Below are 22,230 nucleotides of genomic sequence, written 5' to 3'. Positions count from 1 at the left end.
GCTGTTATTTTTTTTCTAAAACAACGTAGTCCTACGCCAATCACAGCTTCTCTCCCATTCTCTCTTTCTCTCAAAACATCCCTCTCCGGTTTCCTTCTTGTTTACATCACCAGGATACCGCGTGTGGGGGCAGTTCATTTTCCCCGACGCGCGGCAGCATCCTTTGCTCTCGTGCTTTCGCTGCTCTCCTTCTCTCTCTCTCTCTCTCTCTCGATTTTCCGCTGGAAAAGCCAAGTGGGTGGCACGTGCGGGGGTGATGTTTGAAACTGCCCAGCATCCTGCTCCGGATCAGAAGTTCCACAAAACCAGTTCGTCGTGGTCCTCGGAGCGTTTCGGACGTGTTTTTCGGGCTTCATCCTGGGGGAGAGAGAAAAAAAAACGGGGAAAAGTTCTACCACTAATTAGTGAGGAGAAGTTTTTTGTGGCAAACGAAAAAAAAGTGTAAAATTCGCGTCGCGTCGTGTTTTCGTGAATATTTGTCACGTGTAGGTGTTGGTGTATTTTGGGGTGCCGAGAAAAGCTCAAGTGTTTGCGTGTGGAGAGGTTTACTTCCGCTTGTCTGTGGAGCAGGTTGGGTTGAGTGTGTGAAGGGGGGGGTTGTCTCGGAGTGTTGTGTGTACAGGACGACACTTGTGCCAGCTGTTGCGAGTTTTTCCGCTCACTTTTTTTTTTGTGTGTCTCCCCCTGGCCCAACCAGGAAATTGGTTTATGGGAAAAGGATAAATCGTGAAAAAGCAACAGCACAAATTGTGTACACGTGGAGCCATCGCTCAAGTTATACGGAAGTTGGGCAAAGCTGGCGATTTGTAACGGGGAAAAAGGGAAGAATCAAACTAAGCTCGGGCGAAAAGTGTAACTGAATGTCCCAGACGAGGGGGTACAATTGCTTCGTTGAAACTTGAGGATTCCGTTGGTGGTACAGAGTTGGGTTCGAGATAAGAAGCAAACATCCCGGATCAGAAGCAGCAGCAGCAGTAGACGCGCAAATTGGAAGTAAGTGGAACGTGGTTTGGTGGTAATTCAATTCTCGTCCTACTTTGGGTTTCCGTAACTGTTCTATACATGGATTAGGGTGGTTGATTTCTATTCTTTCAAAATTTGGCATTTTTTTGCGATTCGTCCTGATTGTTGATCGAGCTTATTTTGATGGCTCACTTTTGTTCATTAAAGAACTTTTTGTAGTTCCTAAATTTTCAGTATTGAAACAGAATGAAAAGTTTTTCTATTGCACTCTCATCTTGACGGAGCATTGAAAGCTGGTGCCAAGTTTACAGCATTCCAAAAGCTGGTGTATTAACGTCACGCACGAAATTGGAAATTCGTTTGTTTCACTTAAAAATCATATCCAAATGTGTTTGACAAGTTTAAAAAAAATATGGAATTAGTTCCAAAACCCAATTTTTTCAGCACTTGTAGTTCACAACGTCATGATTCGAATTCCGGGACGCTTCAAAACCCGGACACCTCATCTTGTTTTATCAATTATTTGGATATAAGTTCGCATTATGAAAGTCAAAACTGTATTATTTGATAAATTCTAACATTAACTTTCATTTCAAGTTTGTTTGAACGCTGTTGTTAATGCCAAAACAATTATATAAAATAAAATTATAACTTTACCAAAAATGTCAAACATTTCACTGAAATATTTCATAGGAATCCGATGCACCGGAAAGGCAAAAAAATATCAATTGTTTTGATGTTGATGATCCGGACATAGTTTATATACATTTAAGTGAGATCCGGCTACAAAAAAGTACATAAATATCACTTAAGTGGACAGAACTCGAGACAGGGTTGCCAGATCATCAATGTTTTAGATTCGTTGGAAAGGTCTTTTGACTACCTAACCAACGATGGGTCGGATGATGGATCCGGACATTGTTTACATACATTTAGGTGAGATCCGGCTACAAAAAAGTACATAATTATCACTTAAGTGGTTATAACTCGAGACAGGGTTGCCAGATTATCAATGTTTTGGACTCGTTGGAAAGATCTTTCAATTACTTAACTAATGATGTATAACATGATGATGTTTCGTTCAGTTTACTGCCATTTATTCAATTTCCGAAAATATGCGAAAACATATTTTTATACATAACTTTTGAACTACTTATCCAAACTTCAAACAAATCAATAGCACCGTATGGGACCCTAAACCAAGTCGAATGCGAATGGTTTGGTCAAAATCGGTTCAGCCAGTGCTGAGAAAACTGCGTGACATTATTGGTCACATACACACACACACATACACACAGACATTTGTTCAGTTTTCGATTTTTAGTCGATATGTTTACATCAAGGTGGGTTTTCGAGCTTTAAATAAAAAGTTCAATTTTAGAGCAGGATTATAGCCTTACCTCAGTGAGGAAGGCAAAAAGAATGTGAAATAATGAAATAAATCAACGAAACGCAAAGCAGCTGGAGATATTTTATCATAAACACTTTGTTTAAATCAGTTAAATAAGTACACAAGTTGCACATACTGAGCGAATAATAAAAAAAATATTTTGATTGCCAATGGAGTTAAAATCAATTCATGTTTAACAGTACATAACAACCAAAGCTTTTGCACCATGATTTTTGTTACAGACATTTTAGTATCTTCAAAACTACGGGAATTTTCGGTATGACTTTTTTATTCATCCCCCAAAGTACTGTCTCAAAGTTATTTACAACAAAGTTTGACTATTTTTACAATGAGGTTGTTGGAGGATTTGGTTTGTAAGTTAGACAATTCTGGAATAAGAAAACAAGATAAGAAATTTTATAAATATATTTTTCCTAAACATACCCTAAATGCTAAAAGTGTTGCTTTTGATATGCTGCGTTTTGCTGATATGTTTTGCGTATTATTCTGATAATTTAATTATTCAAATTTCATTTGAATCAGAATAACAGAATTGTGAATTCAGCTGATGAAAATTCTTTAAAATTTCAGATAGTTGAGCTCAAGTAAAATTGGTAAGGTGAATATTTTGTTTCCTGGACTGTTGCTATTTTTACTCATAATTGCAGTTATTTCAAGCAGATTTAAGAATGCCGTCTAACTTTTTACAATCGACACGTCACAAAATTTCAGTTTTATAGCCCTAAATATCGCAACTAATTGCTGTAGTTGTTTACTTTAAGGTTTGTACTTAATATATTATTTTTAAGTTTTTTTTAGTACCGCCATCAGGAGTAACATTCTGGGGGATGAGATTGGGACATACACATTTCAGCATTTTTTTATGACCCCATCTCACCTCCAGACCCAATGTTACCCTGTATTGTATGCTTTCAAAACCATTGTTGTTAATTCTGATCGTGCTTTCTAAAAATATATATTATTTATTTTTGCGTATAATTTAGATTTTGAAAAACTGTTTCTTTTTAAAATACTTTTTTACCTTAATTTTACTAAAAGATATTTTTTTAATGCTAACAAAATGCATTATGGGTCATTCCATCTCAACTGTGCACGAAAAAGTGCAAATTTGAAAATTACCCTCTCCGATCCTACTCAAATTTGGCTGAGCTGTTGATACTATCAAAACATGCAAGAATCCCGAATTTCATCCAAATCGGACCACCCCCTCCATTTTTGTACCTCCCCAAAAAAATGACTTTTTGGCGATTTTTGGCCAAACCTCCTAGTTTCAAACGGCGATAGCTCAGGAACCACAAATCTCAGAAGGTCGTTCTTGGACTCAATTTTGAAGGAAATCGGACGTAGAATCCATTTCCGTGATCAAAATGTTGATTAATTTATTTTTTCTACCTGTATTGCGCAATTGAAAACATTAAACGGCCGTATCTCAAAACACCCCAACTTATTTTTTTTTATTTGACCTCACCATCGTGTTCTCCGGCCAATTTTACATAAGAATCACCTATCGACAGAAATGAATATGTTTCGTTCCAGAGATATCGAATTTTAAAGTTTTGTGTTTTCGAGATTACCTGCATCAGCTTCATTCGCCGCATCTGCTAGAAGCACACAGGCGGGCTGATCAATAACTGCTAACTGGCCATTTATTGAAATAATATTTCATCATAAATAATCCTCATCAAATTGAGCAAAAATTAACTGTATAATACTGTAGGAAACTGAAGTTTAATCGCAAATGTTTATCTGCTCAAAAAAATTAATGAAGTGGAGCAAAATAGTGCCATTCAGCAAAAACCCCAAAACCTGCTTTATTATTATTATTATTATAGTTTATTATTGACACTTTACCATAATTCTGATTTATGGTTTAGATTGATCATATTAAATCAATTTTTATATAGTGAGCCAGCTCCATTTCATTAAAATATGATTTTGGTCAAGGTACATTTAATTAAAAAAATCCTTATACGTGAGGACAGCAGCCGTATTGTGTTCCAAGAATCCAAGAATGATAGATGAAAAAAAACACTGTTGTTCGGACGGTGTCGAAATCATCGCAACTAAATTTGGAGAATTAGCCGCTTTGCAGCAGATCAAACTTTGTGATTTTCTTACATTTTTCAGTTTTATACATTCCAGAAATCCTTTTCCTACTCTTTGTGATCGTTCTTCACTAGAGTACAACGTATCGACAAATTTTATTCATTTTAATTCATATTTTTACTCAATAATGTATCGTGCACTTATTTTTCAGTTTTACTAACAAGATTAATTCTCGGGTGAGTTTTTAAAAAGCCGTAAGAGCCATTGTGACCTCTGACACTAATTTTCGTTTTTCTAGAAAATGAAACAAAATTTCATTTATTTTAAGTTTGGGGCACTTGAAGGACGTGTAGATGAACAATCTCGAGCATTTTGATATTGGTTTTTCGTAAGTAGGTCGAATACCGATGCAAAAGGACTTTGTTTAACAATGGCTCTTACGGCTTTTTGAAAACTAATCCGAGAATTGCATTTTCCTCTCGCTCCGTCGGAATCCAATTCTGCCCTTTACTGTGTGTCGTCATTGCTCTGTCCAGTGGGTTAACACAGAAATTCACTTCATTAATTTTTTTGAGCAGATAAACATTTGCGATTAAACTTCAGTTTCCTACAGTATTATACAGTTAATTTTTGCTCAATTTGATGAAGATTGTTTATGATGAAATATTATTTCAATAAATGGCCAGGTAGCAGTTATTGATCAGCCCGCCTGTGTGCTTCTAGCAAATGCGGCAAATGAAGCTGATGTAGGTAATCTCAAAAACACTAAACTTTAAAATTCGATATCTCTGGAACGAAACATATTCATTTCTGTCGATAGGTGATTCTTATGTAAAATTGGCCGGAGAACACGATGGTGAGGTCAAATAAAAAAAATAAGTTGGGGTGTTTTGAGATACGGCCGTTTAAAGTTTTCCATTGCGCAATACAGGTAGAAAAAATAAATTAATCAACATTTTGATCACGGAAATGGATTCTACGTCCAATTTCCTTCAAAATTGAGTCCAAGAACGACCTTCTGAGATTTGTGGTTCCTGAGCTATCGCCGTTTGAAACTAGGAGGTTCGGCCAAAAATCGCCAAAAAGTCGATTTTTTGGGGAGGTACAAAAATGGAGGGGGTGGTCCGATTTGGATGAAATTCGGGATTCTTGCATTTTTTGATAGTATCAACAGCTCTGCCAAATTTGAGCAGGATCGGAGAGGGTAATTTTCAAATGCTGTTCCGCTTCAGATGGAATGACCCTTATTTAAGTTTAATCCCATTCAACAAATATATGAGTAATTGTGTGTGATTTAAATCAATCAACTAGAAAATTTAAAAAAAAAAAAAAAACAAAAATAAACACATGATATCCTGGAAAGGCTACGTTACATGTATCGAAATTAATTGGAATCAAAATTGTGTTTTTTTTTTTGTTGAAAACTTATGATTACAAAACAAATGAGCTGAATATATATAAAAAGAAAGATAAGTGTTCACACCTGTAACAGTTTTTTGTTTATAAAAAACGCTAATACTGTCCACCACGAAAAAGTAAACAAAATAAAATATAAATGATGAATATTGATCAGTTTTATTTTTTTTGCTACAACGCACTATCCAGTATCGACAAAAAAAAATTAGGAACCTAAAAAAAATTAAAAATTTAAATGGAGTCTGATCCAGATTGGAATTTTTTTAAAGCTCTTATTTGCATAGGAAATCAATGGTAGATAGGACCTTCTGAAAAAGTTCTCAAGAATTATCGAAATATTTCAATCATGATGAATATTTTCGATACCATCAATAAAGATTTTTTGATGATTTTGCCAAATCTCATCCCGAACAGACGGTAATGACTTAATTCATGCCATTTCAATAAAAAATACTTTTAAAATAACAGAAATTGTTATGGATTCTTCTTAAAAAACCAATTTTTGAATAAGAGTTGAATAACAGTATATGTTATCATAACAAAATTTGTTATTGGTATGATATTGACTAAAGGCCAAAACAACTTTGGAATAACATTTTATGGGTAATTCTCTACCAACTCACACGAAATCGGGAAAAGTCGCCCGGTCCGTTTTTTGATACATCGTGACGGAGGGGTGGTACGACCCCATCCATTTTTGAACATGCGAAAAAAAGGTGTTTTTCAAAAATTTGCAGCCTGAAACGGTGAAGAGATAGAAATTTGGTGTCAAAGGGACTTTTATGTAAAATTAGACGCCCGATTTGATGGCGTTTTCAGAATTCCGAAAAAACGTATTTTACATCGAAAAAACACTAAAAAAGTTTTAAAAATTCTCCCATTTTCCGTTACTCGACTGTAAAAAATTTTGAAACATGACATTTTATGGGAAATTAATTGAACTTTTCGAATCTACATCATCTTTTTTTATTTAGAACAAAATTTTTCATTTTAAAATTTCGTGGTTTTTCTAACTTTGCATGGTTATTTTTAAGAGTGTAACAATGTTCTACAAAGTTGTAGAGCAGACAATTACAAAAATTTTGATATATAGACATAAGGGGTTTGCTTATAAACATCACGAGTTATCGCGATTTTACGAAAAAAAGTTTTGAAAAATTTACTTTTTGCGTTTCTCTTTGTTTCGTGGTCCGTGTCTGTCGTGGGTGACCATGAACGGCCATGATCGATGACGACCAACTTTTTCAAAACTTTTTTTCGTAAAATCGCGATAACTCGGGATGTTTATAAGCAAACCCCTTATGTCTTTGTATTAAAATTTTTGTAATTGTCTGTTGTCCACATTATGGAAGTATCTCCAACCATTATTGGCATGATCGGATTAGTTGTTAAAATAACAACGAATTATAACAAAGATTTGTTCGATGAATAACCCAAAATGTTATTGATCGCCCGGGCAGAAAGTTACATCTTCCTGCAAACTTGTCATGTTCGCAAAAACACAAACATGTCAAGTACCTGTTAACTTCCAGTTAAGAGTTAATCAAACATAAACGCGAACATAATTTACTCTACGCATATCAAAAAATTATCAACTTAAGTTCGTGTTGGAAACTTCAAATTATCATGCTATGGTGCGGAAAAATATCATCCATAAACATAAAATTATCCCGACCAGTTAATTTTTTTCCTGGAAAAATATGGGGCGAAAAATATCATTCAAAAACATAAAAGTATTATAACAAGTTGTGATGTTTCCAGATATTTTTTTTCTGTAATAATTTGGTTTATTTAGGAAGCATAATACTCAGTAAGAAAATATAAGTTTTATATAGACTGTTTTTCAATTGTATTTCAATAAAACAAATTAATTTAATGATATAATGTGATTTTCTAGTAAAATTTATTTTTATTAAATAAACCTAAAATTAAAAACTATAGCAAACAATGTGCTGGAAGACTAAACATAATGACAATCTAAATTTTTTTTAAATATTTGTATACAGTCATCCCTCATATTAGGAACAGTTTACAGATCGACCAATATTCAAAAAATCATAGAAAATCGATAATTGAACATAATGATTCGCTTTTACCTTCATTTGACAGCTGTTTTTGCGATCTTTCGAATGCTGTATCGAACAACTGCAAATTTTATCGTTTTATATCAAGTTTTGAAGAAAAACTTCGACCCTTGAAATCTACAAATTCGGAACACTTTTTTCTAACGATGTAAACAATCTTTTTTATCGCTCCAGGGGTACATATTTTTATAAAAATAATGACTTCACATTCGGAAACCAGTAAAACTCATGCTTAGTAAAGTTTTATGAATGGTCTGCTAACTTTTTTTGTGAAAATATCAGTTAAATTCAGGTGTTCCACAATTGTGGGAGGCACAATAACATCCCACAATTATGGAACAGGCAATTTGGAAGCAGCGATTTGCTGCTCTGAATAAAATAGTCTCGAAATGCAGTTTTTGTTTTAAAAGTACTGCTTATATTAATGAAATAGCAAAAGAATGTCCAAATAAAGGTCCTAAAAATACAGAAAAGATGCATTTGGCATGCTTTTGACAAATTATCACAAAAGTGTTCCGAATATGTGGAATGACTGTATCATTTGCCGTATAATTCGAATTAATTCAAAGTTTAGTGTGAATAAGTAAGGCTGGTAAAAATTTTATTTAAAGTTTTTGTCACTCCTCCTTCGAAGTTTGCCCGAAAAATCAGGGGGCAACAAAAAATTACATCCAAAATTGCATACTACTAACAATATTAAAACAAATCAAACTTTTTGTAAAGCCAAGTCAAAGAAAAAGCTACGAAAATCTGTACAATTGAACTAAACAAATCAATAATGCACTAATTTATTTGCATTGGCCGCTGAAAATTTTCCTGAAATTCTAGCAAACCTATTTGAAAGTGTAGAAATTTGTAAATATTGTCAAGGCGGAAGCGTTACAACTGGGCAACGTGGCTCGGTCTTATACAAACATTTAAATTTATAAAATTCCCAAACAAAAAAATAAACAAAAATATGGTCTTTAAAGGAAAGAATCAAAAATATATGCAATCCTTATCAATAAATAATTTATTTTCAGAATTTTATATCAATCTGTCAAAAGTCAATAATGTGTATTCAAAATCAGCATAAATAACAAAATGAAAAACTGAACTTTGCTAAACAAACATTGAAATGTTTGAAAGAATTTCTAAACTGAAGTGATAGGTTCACTTTGAAATAATAATTCTCGTACATACCTTGTTAATCCTCATCCAATCCATCCAGAGAGCATATGATTGCAGCACAATCCATTTTTGCAGCTGATTGGTCAAAGTAAACAAAATTCTAGAAGCCGAATGTCCAGAAAATGCCCGTTAGTAGATCTGTAAGAGAAAATAAAACACAAAGCATCAATTCTCAAACAAAATTTATGGAATAATTAAAAATTCAATAGTAAACAAAGAAAAAGAAAACAAGCAATACTTATCTGAGTTTTAAAAATCGTCGAAAAATATTTGTCGGTTGACTAGTAGAACCAACATCTGTAGCCACTTCAGGTGGACTCATCTTCCTCCGTGAAACTGCTTGCGAGCCACACAATTTAATCATCTCCTCCGGAATCACAAGAGGAAGGTTCAGAAACGTAAACAATCACACGCACACTCGCGAAAACACACGGACCAAATACGTTTCCTCCACAAATCGCGATTCTGATAACGCGACGACAAAAAACCAAAACAAATCGAAACTGCTGTTTTCCTCCACCGAGAACTGTCAAATTCGCCAAAATCATTCCGACGTTGATCCGCGTCTTGATAGCACCTGCTGGAGGAGGAGGAGGAATGATGACCAGCGACATGCAGGCAGGAGGATTTCGATTCTTCGAACTGCGGCCCGCTAACGTAACTTTTTCTTCTCCAACGAGCCACAAAAACATCAACTTTCACATAAATAACAACATTTCGCAACTCTCACATAAAACGACACCAACGAACGCACATTCCCACGGCCAAAATACGCACTTACAACCCGCAGCGATTCGCAGGCTGTTGTTAATCAGTGGAAAACTACTGCACCAAAAACGTAAACAAACCCTTGTCCCTTGTCCTGGCGAATCCGCCAAAATCCTTTCCTCGTTAATCCACAGCAGCATCTTGGGCAAGATAATTACTTTTCTGGTGCAGCGGCTTGGCCGAAACTTTCCTTGCACCCGTCAACACGGAGCGAAACTTTTTCTTCGCGTCCAGCCACAAAAACACAAACAATCACTTAAACACAACATATCACGGCTCCCGAACGCTACGGAACGGACGAACACACACTCCCTCGGCCACAGAACGTACTCACAACCCGCGGCGATTCGCGGACTACAATTTATCCGTGGAAAACTACTGCGCGAAAACGTAAACAAACCAGCCCGCCACGAACGCAAAAGCTGTCTGTCTGCCGATTGCCGATTCCTGTCACGACATGTCGCGCGCGTTGCGTGCGAGCAGTGAACGAAAGAAGAGAGAAAAGAAAGAGTGAGCGAGCGCGTGGGCTCATTTTTGCGCTTTGCGTTGAAATTTTATATGCGGTAAAATACTTTTTAATGTGATTAGTTTAACTAGTGTATTTAAAGTAAATTAAAGTGGAAAAAGTCAATAAAAATGTCCATTAACAAAACTGCCATTTTAGCTAAGTCCCGATTGAAAAAATTTAACCTTGTAAATCATCTCATAATCTCGGGTTTTCAAAAATATTCTAAGTGTAGGAAAAGTGAAATTTTGTCGAGGAGTGAAAATTTTGCTAAGTCCAACAAAAACAAGATAAAACTATAAAATATCATCTCATGATAAAGAGGTCGAAATTTTTTCTAAGTCCCAAAATAATTTGGCTTTCGAAATTCTGCTAAGTCCAGCAAAAACAAGATAAAACAAAATAATATCATCTCATGATAAAGATTTCGAAATTTTTCTAAGTCCCAAAATAATTTGGCTTTCGAAATTTTGCTAAGTCCAGTGAAAACATGATAAAACAAAATAATATCATCTCATGATAAAGAGGTCAATTTTTTCTAAGTCCCAAAATAATTCGGCTTTCGATTTTTTTCTAAGTCCGGTAATATCATGAGAAAATGAAAATTTAACAACTGATGATAAAAGGTCTACAAACATAGAAAGGAACATAGATTTCGGCGCGCATTTTAAGAGTTTTTGGAACAAATATCAAACATGCCATGATATCAAAAACAACTCATGTTATTTTTTTGTTCGTCCCATGATGCGACTTTCTGCCCGGGGGCCCGAAAAATCGAAAACCGAATTATTTTGGGACTTAGAAAAAAAATTGACCTCTTTATCATGAGATGATGTTATTTTGTTTTATCATGCTTTCACTGGACTTAGCAAAATTTCGAAAGCCAAATTATTTTAGGACTTAGAAAAAAATTCGAAATCTTTATCATGAGATGATATTATTTTGTTTTATCTTGTTTTTGCTGGACTTAGCAGAATTTCGAAAGCCAAATTATTTTGGGACTTAGAAAAAATTTCGACCTCTTTATCATGAGATGATATTTTCTAGTTTTATCTTGTTTTTGCTGGACTTAGTAAAATTTTCACTCCTTGACAAAATTTCACTTTTCCTACACTTAGAATATTTTTTAAAACCCTGGATTATGAGATGATTCATAAAGTTATTTTTTTTCAAGCGGGATTTAGCTAAAATGATAGTTTTGTTAATGGACATTTTTATTGATTTTTTTCACTTTAATTTACTTTAAATGCACTAGTTAAACTAATCACATTAAAAGTATTTTACCGCATATACAATTTCATCGCAAAGCGCAAAATGAGCCCACGCGCTCGCTCACTCTCTTTCTCTTCTTTCGTTCACTGCTCGCACGCAACGCGCGAGACATGTCGTGACAGGAATCGGCAATCGGCAGACAGACAGCTTTTGCGTTCGTGGCGGGTTGGTTTGTTTACGTTTTCGCGCAGTAGTTTTCCGCGGATGAATTATAGTCCGCGAATCGCCGCGGGTTGTGAGTATGTTCTGTGGCCGAGGGAGTGTGTGTTCGTTCGTTCCGTGGCATTTGGGAGCCGTGATATGTTGTGGTTAAGTGATTGTTTGTGTTTTTGTGGCGGGGGGCTGCTGTGGATTAACGAGGAAAGGATTTTGGCGGATTCGCCAGGACAAGGACTAGGATTTGTTTACGTTTTTGGTGCAGTAGTTTTCCACTGATTAACAACAGCCCGCGAATCGCCGCTGGTTGTAAGTGCGTATTTTGGCCGTGGGAATGTGCGTTCGTTGGTGTCGTTTTATGAGAGTTGCGAAATGTTGTAATTTATGTGAAAGTTGATGTTTCTGTGGCTCTGTGGAGAAGTTATGTTAGCGAAATCCTCCTGCTTACATGCCGCTGGTCATCGTTCCTCCTCCTCCTCCTGCCGATGCTGTTAAGACGGGGATCAACGCCGGAATGATTTTGGCGAATTTGACAGTTTTCGGTGGAGGAAAACAGCAGTGTCGATTTGTTTTGGTTTTTGTCGTCGCGTCATCAGAATCGCGATTTGTGGGGAAACCGTATTTGATCCGTGTGTTTTCGCGAGTGTGCGTGTGATTGTTTACGTTTCTGCGTTCATGGTGGTGATTGGGGACTGGACGTGAAACTGTGACATTGTTTCTATCGTTTTGGAGTGTCAGCGATAGAAGGATGAACCTTCCTCTTGTGATTCCGGAGGAGGTGATTCAATTGAGTGGCTCGAAAGCAGTTTCACGGAGGAGGATGAGTCCACCTGAAACCCGACGAATATTTTCCGACGATTTTTAAACTCAGATAAGTATTGATTGTTTTCTTTTTCTTTGTTTACTATAGAATTTTAATTATTCCATAAATGTTGTTTGAGAATTGATGCTTTGTGTTTTATTTTCTCTTACAGATCTACTAACGGGCATTTTCTGGACATTCGGCTTCTAGTATTTTGTTTAGTTTGACCAATCAGCTGCAAAAATGGATTGTGCTGCAATCATATGCTCTCTGGATGCATTTAAAGAGGATTAACAAGGTATGTACGAGAATTATTATTTCAAAGTGAACCTATCACTTCAGTTAAGAAATTCTTTCAAACATTTCAATGTTTGTTTAGCAAAGTTCAGTTTTTCATTCTGTTATTTATGCTGATTTTGAATACACATAATTGACTTTTGACAGATTGATATAAAATTCTTAAAATAAATTATTTACTGATAAGGATTGCATATATTTTTAGTTTCTTTCCTTTAAAGACCATATTTTTGTTTATTTTTGTTGTTTGGGAATTTTATAAATTTAAATGTTTGTATAAGACCGAGCCACGTAGCCCAGTTGTAACGCTTCCGCCTTGACAATATTTACAAATTTCTACACTTTCAAATAGGTTTGCTAGAATTTCAGGAAAATTTTCAGCGGCCAATGCAAATAAATTAGTGCATTATTGATTTGTTTAGTTCAATTGTACATATTTTCGAAGCTTTTTCTTTGACTTGGCTTTACAAAAAGTTTTGGATGTAATTTTTTTATTGTCCCCTGATTTTTCGGGCCTACTTTGAAGGGGGAGTGACAAAAACTTTAAATAAAATTTGTACCAGCCTTACTTATTCACACTAAACTTTGAATTAATTCGAATTATACGGCAAATGATACAGTCATCCCACATATTCGGAACACCCACAAATTCGGAACACTTTTGTTATAATTTGTCAAAAGCAAGCCAAATGCATCTTTTCTGTGTACCCTACTATTTTTAGGACTTTTATTTGGACATTCTTTTGCTATTTCATTAATATAAGTAGTAATTTTAAAACAAAAAAACTGCATTTCGAGACTATTTTATTCAGAGCAGCAAATCGCTGCTTCCAAATTGCCTGTTCCATAATTGTGGGATGTTATTGTGCCTCCCACAATTGTGGAACACCTGAATTTAACTGATATTTTCACAAAAAAAAGTTAGCAGACCATTCATAAAACATTACTAAGCATGAGTTTTACTGGTTTCAGAATGTGAAGTCATTATTTTTATAAAAATATGTACCTCTGGAGCGATAAAGAATATTGTTTACATCGTTAGAAAAAGTGTTCCGAATTTGTAGATTTCAAGGGTCGAAGTTTTTCTTCAAAACTTGATATAAAACGATAAAATTTGCAGTTGTTCGATACAGCATTCGAAAGATCGCAAAAACAGCTTTCAAATGAAGGTTCAGTTATCGATTTTCTATGATTTTTTGAATATTGGCCGATCTGTGAACTGTTCTTAATATGAGGGATGACTGTATACAAATATTTTTAAAAATTTAGATTGTCATTATGTTTAGTCTTCCAGCAGATTGTTTGCTATAGTTTTTAATTTTAGGCTTATTTAATAAAAATAAATTTTACTAGAAAATCACATTATATCATTACATTAATTTGTTTTATTAAAATACAATTGAAAAACAGTCTATATGAAACTTATATCTTCTTACTGTGTATTACGCTTTCTAAAGCAACAAAATTATTACAGAAAAAAAATATCTGGAAACATCACAACTTGTTATGATACTTTTATGTTTTTGTATGATATTTTTCGCCCCATAATTTTCCAGGAAAAATGAACTGGTCGGGATAATTTTATGTTTATGGATGATATTTTTCCGCACCATAGCATGATAATTTGAAGTTTCCAACACGAACTTAAGTTGATAATTTTTTGATATGCGTAGAGTAAATTATGTTCGCGTTTATGTTTGATTAACTCTTAACTGGAAGTTAACAGGTACTTGACATGTTTGTGTTTTTGCGAACATGACAAGTTTTCAGGAAGATGTAACTTTCTGCCCGGGCCGGGATAGGATCGTTATTGTAATAACCGCCCGGGCAGAAAGTCGCATCATGGGACGAACAAAAAAATAACTTGAGTTGTTTTTGATATCATGGCATGTTTGATATTTGTTCCAAAAACTCTTAAAATGCGCGCCGAAATTTATGTTCCTTTCTATGTTTGTAGACCTTTATCATCAGTTGATAAATTTTCATTTTCTCATGATATTACCGGACTTAGAAAAAATCGAAAGCCGAATTATTTTGGGACTTAGAAAAAATTGACCTCTTTATCATGAGATGATATTATTTTGTTTTATCATGTTTTCACTGGACTTAGCAAAATTTCGAAAGCCAAATTATTTTGGGACTTAGAAAAAATTTCGAAATCTTTATCATGAGATGATATTATTTTGTTTTATCTTGTTTTTGCTGGACTTAGCAGAATTTCGAAAGCCAAATTATTTTGGGACTTAGAAAAAATTTCGACCTCTTTATCATGAGATGATATTTTATAGTTTTATCTTGTTTTTGTTGGACTTAGCAAAATTTTCACTCCTCGACAAAATTTCACTTTTCCTACACTTAGAATATTTTTGAAAACCCGAGATTATGAGATGATTTACAAGGTTAAATTTTTTTCAATCGGGACTTAGCTAAAATGGCAGTTTTGTTAATGGACATTTTTATTGACTTTTTTTCCACTTTAATTTACTTTAAATACACTAGTTAAACTAATCACATTAAAAAAGTATTTTACCGCATATAAAATTTCAACGCAAAGCGCAAAAATGAGCCCACGCGCTCGCTCACTCTTTCTTTTCTCTCTTCTTTCGTTCACTGCTCGCACGCAACGCGCGCGACATGTCGTGACAGGAATCGGCAATCGGCAGACAGACAGCTTTTGCGTTCGTGGCGGGCTGGTTTGTTTACGTTTTCGCGCAGTAGTTTTCCACGGATAAATTGTAGTCCGCGAATCGCCGCGGGTTGTGAGTACGTTCTGTGGCCGAGGGAGTGTGTGTTCGTCCGTTCCGTAGCGTTCGGGAGCCGTGATATGTTGTGTTTAAGTGATTGTTTGTGTTTTTGTGGCTGGACGCGAAGAAAAAGTTTCGCTCCGTGTTGACGGGTGCAAGGAAAGTTTCGGCCAAGCCGCTGCACCAGAAAAGTAATTATCTTGCCCAAGATGCTGCTGTGGATTAACGAGGAAAGGATTTTGGCGGATTCGCCAGGACAAGGGACAAGGGTTTGTTTACGTTTTTGGTGCAGTAGTTTTCCACTGATTAACAACAGCCTGCGAATCGCTGCGGGTTGTAAGTGCGTATTTTGGCCGTGGGAATGTGCGTTCGTTGGTGTCGTTTTATGTGAGAGTTGCGAAATGTTGTTATTTATGTGAAAGTTGATGTTTTTGTGGCTCGTTGGAGAAGAAAAAGTTACGTTAGCGGGCCGCAGTTCGAAGAATCGAAATCCTCCTGCCTGCATGTCGCTGGTCATCATTCCTCCTCCTCCTCCAGCAGGTGCTATCAAGACGCGGATCAACGTCGGAATGATTTTGGCGAATTTGACAGTTCTCGGTGGAGGAAAACAGCAGTTTCGATTTGTTTTGGTTTTTTGTCGTCGCGTTATCAGAATCGCGATTTGTGGAGGAAACGTATTTGGTCCGTGTGTTTTCGCGAGTGTGCGTGTGATTGTTTACGTTTCTGAACCTTCCTCTTGTGATTCCGGAGGAGATGATTAAATTGTGTGGCTCGCAAGCAGTTTCACGGAGGAAGATGAGTCCACCTGAAGTGGCTACAGATGTTGGTTCTACTAGTCAACCGACAAATATTTTTCGACGATTTTAAAACTCAGATAAGTATTGCTTGTTTTCTTTTTCTTTGTTTACTATTGAATTTTTAATTATTCCATAAATTTTGTTTGAGAATTGATGCTTTGTGTTTTATTTTCTCTTACAGATCTACTAACGGGCATTTTCTGGACATTCGGCTTCTAGAATTTTGTTTACTTTGACCAATCAGCTGCAAAAATGGATTGTGCTGCAATCATATGCTCTCTGGATGGATTGGATGAGGATTAACAAGGTATGTACGAGAATTATTATTTCAAAGTGAACCTATCACTTCAGTTTAGAAATTCTTTCAAACATTTCAATGTTTGTTTAGCAAAGTTCAGTTTTTCATTTTGTTATTTATGCTGATTTTGAATACACATTATTGACTTTTGACAGATTGATATAAAATTCTGAAAATAAATTATTTATTGATAAGGATTGCATATATTTTTTGATTCTTTCCTTTAAAGACCATATTTTTGTTTATTTTTTTTTGTTTGGGAATTTTATAAATTTAAATGTTTGTATAAGACCGAGCCACGTTGCCCAGTTGTAACGCTTCCGCCTTGACAATATTTACAAATTTCTACACTTTCAAATAGGTTTGCTAGAATTTCAGGAAAATTTTCAGCGGCCAATGCAAATAAATTAGTGCATTATTGATTTGTTTAGTTCAATTGTACAGATTTTCGTAGCTTTTTCTTTGACTTGGCTTTACAAAAAGTTTGATTTGTTTTAATATTGTTAGTAGTATGCAATTTTGGATGTAATTTTTTGTTGCCCCCTGATTTTTCGGGCAAACTTCGAAGGGAGGAGTGACAAAAACTTTAAATAAAATTTTTACCAGCCTTACTTATTCACACTAAACTTTGAATTAATTCGAATTATACGGCAAATGATACAGTCATTCCACATATTCGGAACACTTTTGTGATAATTTGTCAAAAGCATGCCAAATGCATCTTTTCTGTATTTTTAGGACCTTTATTTGGACATTCTTTTGCTATTTCATTAATATAAGCAGTACTTTTAAAACAAAAACTGCATTTCGAGACTATTTTATTCAGAGCAGCAAATCGCTGCTTCCAAATTGCCTGTTCCATAATTGTGGGATGTTATTGTGCCTCCCACAATTGTGGAACACCTGAATTTAACTGATATTTTCACAAAAAGTTAGCAGACCATTCATAAAACTTTACTAAGCATGAGTTTTACTGGTTTCCGAATGTGAAGTCATTATTTTTATAAAAATATGTACCCCTGGAGCGATAAAAAAGATTGTTTACATCGTTAGAAAAAAGTGTTCCGAATTTGTAGATTTCAAGGGTCGAAGTTTTTCTTCAAAACTTGATATAAAACGATAAAATTTGCAGTTGTTCGATACAGCATTCGAAAGATCGCAAAAACAGCTGTCAAATGAAGGTAAAAGCGAATCATTATGTTCAATTATCGATTTTCTATGATTTTTGAATATTGGTCGATCTGTAAACTGTTCCTAATATGAGGGATGACTGTATACAAATATTTAAAAAAAATTTAGATTGTCATTATGTTTAGTCTTCCAGCACATTGTTTGCTATAGTTTTTAATTTTAGGTTTATTTAATAAAAATAAATTTTACTAGAAAATCACATTATATCATTAAATTAATTTGTTTTATTGAAATACAATTGAAAAACAGTCTATATAAAACTTATATTTTCTTACTGAGTATTATGCTTCCTAAATAAACCAAATTATTACAGAAAAAAAATATCTGGAAACATCACAACTTGTTATAATACTTTTATGTTTTTGAATGATATTTTTCGCCCCATATTTTCCAGGAAAAAATTAACTGGTCGGGATAATTTTATGTTTATGGATGATATTTTTCCGCACCATAGCATGATAATTTGAAGTTTCCAACACGAACTTAAGTTGATAATTTTTTGATATGCGTAGAGTAAATTATGTTCGCGTTTATGTTTGATTAACTCTTAACTGGAAGTTAACAGGTACTTGACATGTTTGTGTTTTTGCGAACATGACAAGTTTGCAGGAAGATGTAACTTTCTGCCCGGGGGGCAGAATGTTGCATCTTGGAAAAATCTACCCATGTTCGTAAAAACACGAACAAGTCAAGTTCACCCCAGGGTATGGTTAAAAGATAACCGAACATGGCCACGAACATAAATTGTTCGAGGCGTATCTGCGAAAAATCTTGTTGAGTTTATTTGACCAACAATGCCACATCAAGTTGAGTTTATAGTAGCAAACAACTGAAATCTTCCAAAAATCATATCAGGTTCATAAAGTAGATTTTGATTCCAAAAATAATTTTATTGGTTTTAATGCACCCCGCCACAATTCAGACCCCCTCCTCCCTTCTTCCTCTTCACAAATATGAGTAATATTGCAGGAATATACGCACTTACATCAAAACAAGATTTTTCAAAGTTGAAACATTATTTTACTTTAAAAACTCATTAAAAAATTGTGGAGAAAGCGTTGAATTGCCAAAATGTCATAATAATTTTCCAAATCACGAAAAATCCAAAGTCTCTATATTCCATTTTTTTAAATTAAAAATAAAAGTTTATGAAAATATTCCTAAAATTGCATAAGTCAAAAAATCCACAGTAAAATTCCAAAAAGCCTGGTAATGTTTCTTATCAAAATAATTTTTCAAAATGTTGAAAAATATTCAACTGGCTGAGAGCAAAAATTTCGCAAAGTCCTGAAAATCTAAAAAATTCTGCCAAAAATCTTAAAGTGATACTGATCCCGTAAATTTTCTAAGTGCCGGAACGATTTTTGTAGGGGGTATATCAATAATAATTAAAAACCAACTTTCGAATTTCAAAATTTCAATGAAGATGTTTTGTTAGGGACATTATTTTATGAACAAACTGATGTTTTTGTCAAAATCGGACGAAAATTTCCTGTAATTTCGACGATTTTTCCGAAATTTTACTGGCCAAAAGCCAAAATTTTGCTAAGTCCAAAAAATCAAATAAATTCTACCAAAAATCTTGTCGTGATACGGATCCCGTAAATTTTCTAAGTGACGGAACGATTTTTGTAGGGGGTATATCAATAATTATTAAAAACCAACTCTCGAATTTCAAAATTTCAATGAAGACGTTTTGTTAGGGACATTATTTTAGGAACAAACTGATGTTTTTGCAAAAATCGGACGAAAATTTCCTGTAATTTCGACGATTTTTCCGAAATTTTACTGGCCAAAAGCCAAAATTTTGCTAAGTCCAAAAAATCAAATAAATTCTACCAAAAATCTTGTCGTGATACGGATCCCGTAAATTTTCTAAGTGACGGAACGATTTTTGTAGGGGGTATATCAATAATTATTAAAAACCAACTCTCGAATTTCAAAATTTCAATGAAGACGTTTTGTTAGGGACATTATTTTAGGAACAAACTGATGTTTTTGTAAAAATCGGACAAAAATTTCCTGTAATTTTTGCGATTTTTCCGAAATTTTGGTTCAAAGCAAAAATAAACATCAAAATAATTTATCATGTTTCCAAACTCCCGAAAATTTTCTATGTCCCAAAAAAATGCTTTTCTGTAAAAAGTAAAGAATTAAAAAATATACGCAAAAATAAATTTGAAACAAAGTCAAAATAATCATTTCATGGTGTTCGGGTAAAATTTTTGAAAAAAAAAAATAATTTTCGAAATTTTTGCTAAGTCTTAAAAAACTACCACTAACAGCTCAATCTCAACTGTAGATAATGCAGTATGATCATGGAATATACTTTCCATGATACGCAGTCGGTTTCAAAAGTCGTCATAACTCGAGGAGTTTACAACAAGATGCAAATAAACAAGCCAAGATAGTTCGAAGTTATCGCAACCAACTCACTTTCCGCCCGGGATAACAAAAAATTCATTACGACGAATAACAAGTCTTGTTATAAATAATATAAAATGTTATTGGACTAGTATTTTCAAATATAAAAAAATGTTAATCTCAAGTTATTTCCGTCTGCTCGGGATGTTCTTTTTAACAAAACTTTATTCTGTTTAAAGTGCTGTGCAGGAGACATCTTAAGAAAACATTTTTGAACCTGACTAAAAATGAGGAAAGTGTCTGGCCAAAAATGAGCAAAAATCATCCTTTTTATATATTTTCATTCAATGCGACGTGACAAGATATCAAATTGTAGCTTTCCGAGAAACAAGAATTTTTATTTTAGTCCTCGAATAAACAAAAAAAATAAATAGATTTTTGCAATCGAATGTACTTGTCTCAATGATTTTTTTAATTTTTAGAAGAAATTTTTCAAAGGTTACTTTTTTCGAGAAAAGAAGAAGAATTAGGATTGGGGCCAAAAATATGAAATAAAATTTGGAATGGCCTAACTGTTGTTCTATGTTTTTATCAACAAAAACTTATTTAAAAAATATTAAAATATTGTAAAAAATATATCTCAAAAAGCTGTCCCAATTTCGACTAATGTGTCTTATGGTTAGCTTGAAAATAATACTTGTTAGTTCTAAAGGCAATTAAATAACATAAAATAACTTCTAGTAACTTTGTATCAATAGAGATCATGTTTGGGGCAGCTGGTGGCTCGCCTTCAATTCAAAGGCGACCTCAAATCTCGTTATGTTGTCAATTCCAGTGCCAAGTGGGTGATGTTGGTTAAGGTACCACGCTCTGGCACTTGACATGTTGAGTGATTGGACTTGTGATTAGAAATGTATCAATTCCAGACGTGTTTGGTTGGCTTGCAGTTCTCTTGCGACATTGTGGCATTTGCTTTTCAACATTACTTGAAAGTTATGCATGATTGTAACACAAATTTGATTTATGCTAGTCGCTCGAAAAAAAAAATGACCCAAATTCCGCTGTTTGGTATCGCTCGGAAATGTAACCGATCAATACGTCATCTGGATAAATTAAATATTCCAGAGACAGCAGCACAGAGCAGTGTCTGCGAAAACGAAAGGATAGCCCCCGCTGCTGTCACTTCCCGTTCGGGCCACATTCCACCAGAATGTTATAAATCTTGCCCAATTACACAAAACCGTCGCCATCCATCTTGTCATGTCGGACACCGCAAAAAAAAACCATTCTAGAGATTTTTTTCCATTTAGTAAAATTGTGTCTTGACAAGTCTTCAATTATTTTCACCGTGCAGCAAACAGTTGCCTTTTCCCATCTCAGATCAACCGGCTCGTTGTCCCGCGACCGCAAACCGCGTTTCTCGGGAAAAGTCAAAAGTTCGCTGAGGTTTCGTTCGAGGAAAAGTTGTTGTTGTTGTTGTTTTACTTGGGCGAAGCAAACATTGGAAGGCAGCACAGCGTGCAGAGGAATTTTTGCAACACTTTTTCGCTGTTGTTGTTGTTGCCCAAAAACCAAACTCGCTCGCCAAAGTGTCCGAAGGATCTCGCTGTCACCATGATGTGATTTATGGCTCATCAATAATTCCGAGTGGCGCTTATGTTTCCCTCGGGGACCAGTCTGGGTGCGCGGAGGAGGGGAGAGTGATTGGTTTACGAGCAGATAACCTGGCACCGGATGGCTAGACTGTGTGTTTTTGATTTGGGAAGTTTTACTTTTTTTCTATACAAGTTTTACATTTTTTTACTATACAGTAAAAGGATTGATTTATTGAGAATCAATATAGAGCAATTCCAGCTCAAATCAGGAATTTTTCTGGTATTTTTGTACCCGACCCTCTCCGATTTCAATGCAACGTTTTAGACATGTTATCCTAGGCATATATAAGC

The 22,230-nt window shown here is 34.7% G+C and overlaps 1 protein-coding gene across 2 annotated transcripts in view; it reads left to right on the top strand.

The window, feature by feature from the left end:
- The first annotated feature begins 307 nt into the window (after nt 1–307).
- Nucleotides 308–22,230, top strand: part of LOC6047792 — a 160,943-nt gene continuing 139,020 nt past the window's right edge. For both annotated transcript variants that reach the window (XM_038264993.1, XM_038264992.1), the window contains exon 1: nt 308–993. The gene's annotated coding sequence lies outside the window, so the exon portion shown is untranslated. The remainder of the gene's footprint in view (nt 994–22,230) is intronic.

The sequence above is a fragment of the Culex quinquefasciatus genome, chromosome 3 (assembly GCF_015732765.1).
Source record: "Culex quinquefasciatus strain JHB chromosome 3, VPISU_Cqui_1.0_pri_paternal, whole genome shotgun sequence".
NCBI lineage: Eukaryota > Metazoa > Arthropoda > Insecta > Diptera > Culicidae > Culex > Culex quinquefasciatus.
The sequence above is the reverse complement of the archived record's forward strand: the minus strand, read 5'-3'. Positions and strand labels throughout refer to the sequence as shown.